Consider the following 11786-nt stretch of genomic DNA (forward strand, 5'->3'; position numbering starts at 1 on the left):
CTAAGAGCTCACATAAAATTGAGCCATTTCCTTCTCTGACAGATACCTTCTGTCTTTCCATCTCGCTCTAGTATTCCCACTTAAACATCCGGTAACGCGCATCTGGCCTGTAGTTACAGGATCCCTTGTCTTTTTCTCTGCCGACCCCTCCTCTCATGTTCTCGTCACTCCCCTACCTGCTTAAATGGGACCATCTTTCACTTTATTTTTTATTTTTTTGTATGGCTGCACTCGAGGCATATGGAAGTTCCCTGGCCAGGGACTGAACCCTTCAATCTACTGTGCTGGGTGGGGGATCGAACTCTCACAGTCAGATATGTAGCCCAGTACGGCCACAGCAGGAGCTCCTCCTTTTATTCTTAATTCCCTTGCCTCCCCCTGGACTCTGCTCACTGATATGCAGGACGGCTTTGATGCGCCTTCCTAGGTCTGCCCTCCACCCTTCTCCAGCCTGTTTGTGCCCTGGGACGGTGACATACGTGGTGTGCAGTCACCAACGAACCTTTGTTCTCTGGAATCCACTTGTGTTCAGTCCATGGCCAACCGAGAAGGAGATCAGAGAGCGCGAGAAGAGTCGGGTTAGGATGTCTATCCCGCCAGCTCTCTCGCTGAGAGCTCAGATGCAGGCCTCATTGTAGGGACCCAGCTCCTAAAAGATCTTCAACTATTGTCTATTAAAAAAAAAAGGAGTTCCCAGTGTGGCTCAATGGAAACAAATCAACTAGCATCCATGAGAACACAGGTTCGATCCCTGGCTTTGCTCAGTGGGTTAAGGATCCGTTGCTATGAGCCGTGGTGTCGGTCACAGACACGGCTTGGATCTGGCATTGCTGGGGCTGTGGCCTAGGCCATTGGCTACAGATCCGATTCGACCCCTAGCCTGGGGAATCTCCATGTATCACAGGTATAGCCCTAAAAAAAAAAAAAAAAAAAAAAAAAAAAAGACAAAAAGCTCCTGGATAACTAGGCCCTGCCCTTGACAGACACCTGTGACTCAAACTACCCATCATGACTGAGTGGCACGTGTTCCATCAAAATATCAATAGTTCCCGCTGTGGTGCAACAGGATCTGCGGCATCTCTGCAGCGCCAGGACGCAGGTTCAATCCCTGGCCTGGCACAGTAGGTTAAAGGATCCAGCTAGAGAACCCATCCTGCTGAGGTGCTTGCGGAGGGTAAGAAAAACATGAAGCCGATCTGAAGAATGCAGCCGTGGTTCCCACCTGCTTCCACCCCATGACCAGTCCCAGAACAGGGACGGTCATAACTCTGCTTTATTTATTTTTTGCTTTTGGCCATGCTTGCAGCATGCAGAAGTTCTCAGATCCTGCATTGCTGTGGCTGTGGTCTAGGCCAGCGGCTATAGCTCCGATTTGACTCCTAGTCCATATGCCGCAGGTGCAGCCCTAAAAAGACAAAAAAGAAAGAAAGGTGAATGTAAGTAATGCGTGTTGCGTCTGGATAGAAATACTTAATAGCTGGTGTGCTAGCTCCCTGTGCCATCCCCCGTGTCACAGTGACCTTGGAAGCCCAGGCTGAGAGGGCAGCATTTCTGTATAGAATAAAGCTGGATTCTGCAGTGCCTGTCATGGCGCAGTGGAAATAAATCTGACTAGGAACCATGAGGTTACAGGTTCGATCCCTGGCCTCGCTCAGTGGGTGAAGGATCCAGCGTTTCTGTGAGCTGTGGATCAGATCCTGCATTGCTGTGGTTGTGGTGCAGGCTGGCATCTGTAGCTCTGATTAGACTCCTAGCCTGGGAACGGGTGCGGCTGGGTGCGGCCCTAAAAAGCAAAAAAAAAAAAAAAAAAAAAGCCAGATGGAGGAGAGCTTGGCACACCTTCATCAAAACTTATGAGGGTGAGAGAGAAACTTTTTTTTTTTTTGACGTAGGTTAAGACACTGAGATTTAGGCTTCGTTATTGCATCCTACCCTACCCTATCCTGACTAATACAAGTATGTACCATTTGATTTGTATTGGAGAGGAGAACTGAACAACAGCTGATTCCCGAAAGGTCCTTTTCAAGTCACATCCCCCACATATCAGATGCTTAATGAGAAATTGATTTTCAACCAGCAAACGAAATACACAAAAATGACTTAGGGCTATAAGGAAAATAATAAATGGTTAAGTGCAAGGCACCCTCCCCCATGCTGGAGATGTATCATGGGGATTTTTTTTTTTTGTCTTTATTTTTATGGCTGCACCCATGGCATATGGAAATTCCCAGGCTAGGGGTCAAATCGGAGTTGTAGCCACCAGCCTGCACCACAGCCACAGAACTACAGGAACTGAGCCACGTGTGTGACCTACACCACAGCTCACCAAAATGCTGGATCCTTGACCCACTGAGTGACTGAGGCCAGGGAACAAACCTGCATCCTCATGGATATTGGTGGGGTTCGTTACCACTGAGCCACAAGGGGAACTCCCCTGTGGATGTTTTAAGAGCAAATGCCAGAAAGTCTAAATCACATTGGCTTAAAAATAAGAAAATGCACTGTTGTTCCCTTGTGGCACAGCAGTCTCAGGATCTGGCTTTGCTGCAGCTGTGGTGCAGGCTTGTCGCAACTGCAGTGCAAGTTCCATCCCTGGCTGGGGAACTTCCACGTGCTGTAGGTGCGGCCAAAAAAAGAAAGAAAGAAAAGGGAAGAAAGAAAATGCGCTCTCTTTCATTGCTAAAAGTTTCAACTAAGGCAGAAGAGGGCTTCAGCATTGGTCAATTCAAGAGCTCGAGGTACCATCAAGGGCCTGGATTCTTTTCATCTTCCTCTTCTGAAATCCCTAGTGTTGGCTTCATCCTCAGGCTTGTAATAAAATGACAGCAGTAATTCTGGAATCCACATTCCCACAGGGAGCTAAGAGGAATATGGATGATGTCTGCCTTAGGAGAGAGAGACGTCTTCCCAGAAGCCTCCCAGTAGACGTCCCCTCGTGGTCTCTCCAGCCAGAATTCAGTCACGGGATTAGTCAAGCTGACCATTGACCGGGGGCAGTGGGTTACCCATGGAGGAGTCAAACCTGCTCTTATAGCTGAGGGTACTGTGACTGCCAGCAGGCTCGAAGGATCCGTCCTTTTCTTTTTTCTTCTTATGGTTCTCCCTGCAGCATGTGGACGTTCCCAGCCGGAAGTCGAATCGGAGCTGCAGCTGCCAGCCTGTGCCCCAGCCACAGCAACAACAGATCCGAGCCGCATCTGTGACCTATGCCGCATCCTTAACCGACTGAGTTAGGCCAGGGACCATACTAGCATCCTCATAGACACTATGTCGGGTTCTTAACCCACTGAGCCACAGCAGGAACTCCGGGACTCTAAGGTATTCTTGTAAACAAAATCTGGTTGCAGTTAAGAAGGAAAAACCGTGACTGAAAGCTGGATAGAAACTAACAATGTGGCCCATTGTAGGAGTGATGGATGAGGCGCCCGCCTGGCCCCTCAGATGAACGTGGTCCATAATTAAGAGCCATGTGTAAAACTGATACAAAGAAAACAAATACTTAAAGAATTCCTGATCATATCACTTTCCCCTTTGTAGTGCTCGGTTTTAGATCATCCAAAGCTTATCTGATTAATTAAGCTATTCAGAGACTAATAAAGGGATTAGAAAGTTGAGGATTATGTAGCAGTTATTTTAGGAATGATGATGGGAATTGAAGAACTATATCAGGTAACATGTTTTGGTTCCAGATTAAAGTACATGAACATGACTTAAACTGGCTTAACAGGAGGGAAATTTATTACCTGTTGCCATAATTAACAATTAACCCCCATTCTGTAGCAAGAATCAGGATTGGTTGATTCAGCTGTTTAAGCTTCTTTTCAGGATTGTTTTGTTCCGACCTTTCTGCTGTCCTTGACACTGGCTCATTTTCAGGCTGGTGGCAGGATACCTTCAGCATTTGTGTGTGTCATGTTCTGAAATAACAATGTCGAGACGCCATGGGAGGAGGCACCTGTCCTTCAGGACGGAGGGCCATCTCTCAGAGCCACCTTCCGTCCTCAGGGTCTTTCTCCCGTCCCACTAACCGGGTTTTGTTCACAAACCCATTTGTGAACCACACAGTAGCGAGGAGTATAGAATTACCATGGTTGGCTTATGGTATTATCTGGAGTCAAGTGGATGTTTGGGAGTCAGTTTTTTTCCACAGCATACGGAAGTTCTCAGGCCAGAGATGGAACCGGTGCCACAGCAGCAACCCCAGCCACTGCCATGACTGTGCCAGATCCTTCACCCACTGCGTCCCAGTGAGAACTCCTGGGAATCACTGAAGCCACAATGAAGTACACAATGTGTAGAGAAGAGAGAGGAGGAATAAAACCCACGGTGGGAGTTCCCGTCGTGGCGCAGTGGTTAACGAATCCAACTAGGAACCATGAGGTTTCCGGTTCGATCCCTGGCCTTGCTCAGTGGGTTAAGGATCCGGCGTTGCCGTGAGCTGTGGTGTAGGTTGCAGATGCAGCTCAGATCCCGTGTTGCTGTGGCTCTGGCATAGGCCGATGGCTACAGCTCCAATATGACCCCTAGCCTGGGAACCTCCATATGCCGCAGGAGCAGCCCAAGAAATGGCAAAAAGACAAAAACAAAAAAAACAAAAAAAAAAAACCCACGGTGAAGACTCAGTTTCCTGGGACCGTCTAGTAATATGGTCAGAGTGAAGCTTTCCCACACTCTCTCCAGCTTACCAAGGACTCCTGGTCACGACCCTACAGGAAATCAGGGGAAACCATAATTTCTCACAGCTCGTCATGTAACACAGTCACCCGGAGCATGGCTGTCATTTATTCAACGTTTATTGAGCACTGGGATACATAATGAGGATAAAAGGAGCTCCCGTCATGGCTCAGCAGGTTAAAACCCGACTAGTAAGGAGCTCCCATCGTGGCTCAGCAGGTTAAAAACCTGACTAGTATCCCTGAGGATATGGATTCGATCCCTGGCCTCACGTGGTGGGTTAAGGATCCAGCGTTGCTGTGAGCTTCAGTGTAGGTCGCAGATGGGGCTCAGGCCCAGAGTTGCTGTGGCTGTGGTGTAGGCTGGCCGCTGCAGCTCTGATTCGACCCCCAGCCTGGGAATGTCCATATGCTGCAGGTGCAGCCCTGAAAAGAAAAAGAATAATAATGAGGATAAAATTTAATGATTTGTGGCCCCTTTCCTCAAGGAGCACGCAGCGTAGTGAGGAAGTCGTGATAAGCCATTCCGAGAGCTGCAAGGAGGACTGTGGGTCCCCTGGCAGAGACAGTGAGGTGACAGGGAGAAAGAATCAGAGGTATCTGAGCTAAGTACTAAATATGAATAAGGAATCGTCAGACAAATAAATAGATAGAGAAGAGCCTTTTAGGAAAAAGGAACAGCAGGTGTGGAGACCCTGAGGCACAAGAGGATTTGGCAGACTAGAGGAACACATGAAGATAGCTGGTGTGGTTGGTGAGTTGGAGTTGTGTGAGCTACGACTGGTCAAGCAGGCTTTGCACGGAACGGTCTCATAAACCACGATAAGATTAGGGCCTTTTTATTTTTTTATTTTTTGGCTGCATCCACAGCATGCAGAATTTCCCAGACCAGAGATCAGTTGCACCGCAGCAGTAGCCAGAGCCACAGCGGTGACAATGCTGGATCCTTAACCCATTGAACCACCAGGGAACTCCAGAATATTGGGCTCTTTATTTATGTGGGGTTTTTTTGGCTGTGCTTGTGGCATGTCCAGCACCCCCAGCCACTGCAGTGACCATACTGGATCCTTAAGCTGCTAAAGCACAGGGAACTCTCTGCTAAAGCACAGGGAGATCCTTAGTTAGTAGAGCTACTGAAGGATTTTAAACAGGGTACGACCGAGTCAGATTTGTACAATCCGGAGCTTATTCTAGAGCCAATGGAAGGTAGTGCAGGGATGAGGCGAAAATCCAGCAAACTGTTTAGAGAGGTAAATCCAGTGGGCTTCGGTTTCCTTCTCTACTTCGGTGTTGGGCCAGATGAGGCTTCACAAATGCAGGCTCTACTGGACACATCCTGTGTGCATGCCAGGTGCACTGTATGTGGCTGGGGTTGCACTGATGGTAGAACACGCCCCATCTAAATGAGGGCAGCAGGGAGTTCCTGTCGTGGCGCAGCAGAAACGAATCCGTCTAGGAACCCCAAGGTTGCAGGTTCAATCCCTGGCCTTGCTCAGCGGGTTAAGGATCTGACGTTGCCGTGAGATGTGGTGTAGGTCACAGACATGGCTCAGATCTGGTATTGCTGTGGCTGTGGTGTAGGCTGGCAGCTACAGCTCCGATTAGACCCTTAGCCTGGGAAACTCCATATGCCACAAGTGTGGCCCTAAAATGACAAAAAGACAAAATAAATAAATAAAATAAAATATTTAACAAAATCACCATTTTATTGGAATTACAAAGATTTTGAAAATCTATAATACCCAGTGTTGCTCATGTAATATAGAATGGTGTCTTATGTTACTAAGACTTTATCCAAAGGAAAGTATTTAATTTGTGTATAAAGATTTAACCATAAGGATGATCACCATAATACAAATTTTAGAAACCTGAAAGCAGACCAAATAAGTAGCACCAGGAAGTTGACTAAATAATAACATAAATGTGCTACTAGCTAGTCATTAACTATGACTCACTTATTCTCATAGAAAGCTGTCTCAGGGAAGCCTATGTTGGCTTATATATAAGAAAGAACCTTCTGGAGTTCCCTGGCGGCTCAAAGTTAAGGATCTGGCATTGTCATTGCTACGGCTCGGGTCGCTGCTGTGGCACAGGTTTGATCCCTGGCCCCAGAATTTCCACATAAGGCAGGTGCAGCCAAAAAAAAAAAAAAGATAGATTTCCTGCTGTGGTGCTGCAGGATCTGGAGCACTGGGACGCACGTTCATCCCCCAGCTTGGCGTGGTGGGTTAAAGATCAGGTGTTGCCAGAGCTGTGGTGTAGGTCGCAACTGCAGCTCAGATCCAGTCCCTCACCCGGAAATTCCACATGCCCAGGGCAACCAAAAAAAGCCCGACCAAACAAACCAAAAAAAAACCAGGAGTTCCTGTTGTGACTCAGCAGTAGCGAACCCTACTAGTATCCATGAGGACTCCAGTTTAATCCCTGGCCTCGCTCAGACTCGGTCGCAGACACGGCTTGGATTCTGAGTTGCTGTGGCTGTGGCATAGGCTGGTAGTTGTAGCTGCAATTTGACCCCTAGCCTAGGAACTTCCATATGCCTTGGGTACGGCCCTAAGAAGATAAAAAAAAGCAAGCAAGCAGGAGAGAGGAAGGAAAGAGAAAGAGGGAAATAGAGAAAGAAAGGAAGGAAGGAAGGAAGGAAGGAAGGAAGGAAGGGGAAGGGAAGGAAGGAAGGAAAGAAAAAAGAAAGGGAGGGAGGGAGGAAGGACGGACGGATCTGCTAACAGCCAGAGTGATGTGGCCATGGAGTGGGCAACCTGGGGCACTCTAGCAAGACTTTCCGGCAAGAGCTGTCCTGTGTCACCCAACTCTGTGGGCAATAGGATAGGGCTGGCAAGGAGGGAGAGAACTAGATGGAACCAGGAAGACCGTGTTAGGGAAGTGGTTAAGCCCCCAAAAGGTTAGTTTCAATGGAAACCATCCGATAAATACCACACGTCCAGACCAGCAGCAGCTGAGCCGTGTTATATAACTTTAAACTGCCTAGTAGCCAAATTTGCAAAGGACAAATAAACAAGTAGTATTAATTTAAATAGTATATTATATTTGACCCAATACATCCAGACTATTATCATTTCAGTATTCTCTCTATCGAGTATCAATGAGATATTTTACATTCTTACTGTGAGTCCACAGTGGCATAGTAAGAATTCCACGCTTAGCGTACCTTCTGCATGAGCCGCCTTTCAGGCGCTTGGCGGCCATGTCTGGCCTGCGGCTGGGATGTTGGACTGCGCTGCTCAGAGGCCGACCCGTGAGCGTCAGCACTCGCAACACCCGCGACCAGTGTTGGTGCCTCCTAGGCTGTTTTGTTCGCCACCTCTTTTCGGAGCCTTGCTGGGTGAGGAGGCACTTGATACTCAGATGAAAAGTGCACCTGAAAATTGGTCCAAGGGCAGAGAGCTGCAGCAGTCAGCATCTAAGACAAATGTCCCCACAGAGTGTGAGGGATGCAATTGTTGCCCTGGGCGAGAAGTTGGACTTCCGTGTCCTTCCCAACACTGAGTACCTGACCTCCAAGGTGGGTTTCAGGTCCCTGACCGCACAGTTTCTGTCAAAAGAAATGGCAAGTGCTCAATTTTTTTTGCTATTTTAGGACCGCACCCGCAGCATATGGAGGTTCCCAGGCTAGGGGTTGAATCGGAGCTGCCGCTGCTGGCCTACGCCACAGCCACAGCAACGCCAAATTGGGGCTGCATCTGTGACCTGCAACACAGCTCACGGCAATGCCAGATCCTTAACCCACTGAGCGAGGCCAGGGATCGAACCTGCATCCTCGAGAATGCTAGTCAGATTCATTTCCTCTGAGCCATGACCGGAACTCCAATCCTTGACATTTTCATTGCAGTGGTAGGGCTATAATTTAATGTTGCTCAGCCAAGAGTCTTACTCAGAAACACTAACCTGATGGATGAAAAAAGGGGTCCAGGAAAGAGCTGGAAAACTTACTTTATGATCTATTTCCTCAGAAGCCAGGAGGTTCATGCTTGTACACCCTGGCTGGTGCTCAGATCTAAGCCGTGCAGTCATGTTGGCAGTGGGGTGGGCAAGTGGCAGCAGAAACATAAACATGTTATGAGGACAGAGGGTATCATGATTGTCATCATGTCTCTGAAGTCACAGGTCTATGAGGCAATTTCTAAATCTTGGCTTGCCCAGCAGTCACCTCGGGATCTTGTTTAAAATGCGTAATTCTCATCTCTACCTTAAGGATCCCACATTGCTGTCGCTGTGGCATGGGCCAGCAGCTGTAGCTCCAATTAGGCCCCTAGCCTGGGAACTTCCATATGCCATGAGTGCAGCCTTAAAAAGAAAAAAAAAGAGAGAAAAAAAGGGAGTTCCTGTCGTCGCACAGTGGAAACGAATCTGACCAGGAACCATGAGGTTGTGGGTTCCATCCCTGGCCTCGCTCAGTGGATTGAGGATCCGGCACTGCTGTGAGCTGTGGTGTAGGTCGAAGACATGGCTCAGATCTGGCGTTGCTGTTGCTGTGGCTCTGGCATAGGTTGGCAGCAACAGCTCCGATTAGACCCCTAGCCTGGGAACCTCCATATGCTGCAGGTGTGGACCTAAGAAGACAAAAGACAAAAAAAAAAAAAAAAAAAAAAAAGATGAAGAGGGGTTAGGCTGTGAGGACCTGATTGGCCATTAAGTCATGCTTTGTGAGCCACCATCTCTCCAAGGTATTTTTTCCCTACGAAATGAGCCAACACCAAGACTTGGCAGTCCTGCCGAGTTGAGTTTATTAGTGCTTCTGGTCTAATCTTGCCTTGAGTCCATATTTCCAACACGGACTCTCATAACCAGTACTTGGGGGTTCTTAGAGTTGTCAGTAAGTGTAATCATCCAGAAGCAGGCTAACATAGGACGCAAATGGCAAAAACAGGATTTTGGTGTGAGAGTCTTTGGAAGGCGAGTGGTGCCTTACTGGGATACGTCACCAGAGGGCGCCAGAGCATCTTTCTCCCGAAGACAAAACACTTCCCCAAAGGGACAGGCTCGTGGAAGTGACCCTGGAGGCAGAAAAGAATGGCAGGTGGTCCCTGAAAAGTTCTGAGGCACGCAGTTTTATTGATGTCATCAGTTTTACGCTAAAAGTTGACATGATATCCACGGGATCTCCTGATACATACTGGTATGCTTTTTTTTTTCCTGGCCGCCCCCGGAGCATGCGGAAATTCCAGGGCCAGGGATCGAACTCACCGCAGAGGAGCGACACCTGCCGGATCCTTAACCGGCTGAGCCACGAGGGAACTCCCTGGTTTGCTTTAATACAGCACAGAACGGTTCCCATTTCTCACCGTAAACAGAACGCTGCGGAGGGCGCCGTGCTGATCTCCGGCCCACAGTGGTGCCAACCCCCGCGTCCTGGCTTCCTGCCCCCCGAACCGATGAACCCACTCACTCGCTGAGGAGGCCTCCTACAAGCCGTGATTCTGCACTTGGAACCCTGGGCTGGCGCCGCGGATGCCCTCGGGCAGCCCATCTTCCACGGTCTGCGTTTCACGCAGGGGAAGCCGAGGCTCGGAGGCGCCCAGGGCCTGCTTAGAGTTACAGTCGGATGCGTTTGCGGCAGAGGCGAAGCTGATTTTCTAACCTGTGAACTGACACTGGAGTCCCCGACAGAACTGGGCTGGGGCCGCTGACCGTCTAAAGCATAAACAAGGAGAAGGGACTGATTCCCAGGCAATGGAGCTCAAACTCCAAGAAGGCATCCTTGCGCCTGGGTGGGGGGAAGGCGGCTCCCAGCTACGTGCTTCTGCAAGATCCCCCAAAGGGCTGCCACCCTCTGTTCCACTGAGAAATTAAACTCCGGCTTCGCCACCACGCTGGCTTTTCCACTAGAACGCTGTTTTGCGAAAGAGCTGGCGCTTTGCTAGATTTCTTTTTCCTTAAGGCATTTGCTTGGCATTTCCGGGTCCTTGATCAACAGAGGAACATGAAGGGACAAATGAGAAGAGACGGGGAAATTCCACAACCAACCACTTAGAAATTCAATCCAAAACTTCCATTATAGTCTAGACCCAGCCTTTGTTCCTGTGAAAAAACTGTGGATGTGGAATATTTTGTAATATGCGTTTTCTATGTAATCACCCACAAAACATTCTGAATTAACGTAATAGCAAATATCTGAGTATTTACGCTGTGCTGTGTCCATGTTTTATGCGGATAAAATACTTTATGGTTGCATCAACTATCTGTACCTTTTGTGGTTTAATTTACCCTCCGCCCCCACCCCCGCCGGGTGACACAGAGGGTTAAGGATGGGATGCTGTCACTGAGGTGATGCAGGTTCGGTCACTGGCCAGGGAACATCTGTCTGCTGTGGGAACAGCCAAACAAACAAACAAACAGAAGCCAATAAAAACACTCTCTGGGACCCAGAACATATACATATATTGTGAAACATAATAGTAATATAATTAAGGCCTTAAAAATTAGCTTTACTTCCCAGACTTATCAAGCCACTGGTGACTGTCAGAGATTCAACTGAGTTTTGTTTAGGGAACAATCCACTTCTGGGAAGAAAAGGCCGAAGGGCAGAGGGTGCCGGTGGGTTCCGAAGGGAAGCAAAGGACCCACCCAGGGACCCAGACCAGAGGCCGGCAGCCGCCAGCCGGGAATAATTCCACTTCTGCTCCAAAGCAAAACACACAGTGAATGTTAAAGAGGGGAAATTGCTTGAGCTGAGATTTTTGTTCCTCGGCGTTTTGACAGCCAGAGAAAGAACAACGGGCCTCCCCAGCGAAGGTAGGGTGTATCCCATTGCAGCAGCTTGGATCGCGGGCGCTAGACCCCCCAGAATTCCCTTCCTGCACAGGTCCAGGTTGGCAGAGGCCGCAAGGACCTCTGATGTGGAATTTGGAAGGCGGAAGTGGAACCCTGGCCCCCTCTCCTCTCCGCAGACTGGCGAGGGGCTGGAGGCACCTGCGCACCTCCGGCGCCTGCTGCCTTTATCTGCTGGCTCCCCTCTGGGCTCACTGCCTCTCCAGCCTCCACTGGAGCCTCCTTCGGCTTCTGACTCCAGAGCCAGGGGTGTGTTTCCTTCCTCAGGGGAGGGCTCCGACTCCTCCTGGGGGACACGCGCTTCCTTGAATTTGGAGACTTTCG

The 11786-nt window shown here is 49.0% G+C and overlaps 1 long non-coding RNA gene across 1 annotated transcript in view; it reads left to right on the top strand.

The window, feature by feature from the left end:
• The window catches only part of LOC102157930, a 34896-nt gene extending 24035 nt beyond the window's left edge, over nucleotides 1–10861 (top strand). The window contains exon 5 of the long non-coding RNA XR_002340335.1: nucleotides 9986–10861. This is a non-coding gene — a long non-coding RNA (uncharacterized LOC102157930). The remainder of the gene's footprint in view (nucleotides 1–9985) is intronic.

Source organism: Sus scrofa, chromosome 18 (assembly GCF_000003025.6).
Source record: "Sus scrofa isolate TJ Tabasco breed Duroc chromosome 18, Sscrofa11.1, whole genome shotgun sequence".
In the NCBI taxonomy this organism is placed as follows: Eukaryota; Metazoa; Chordata; class Mammalia; order Artiodactyla; family Suidae; genus Sus; species Sus scrofa.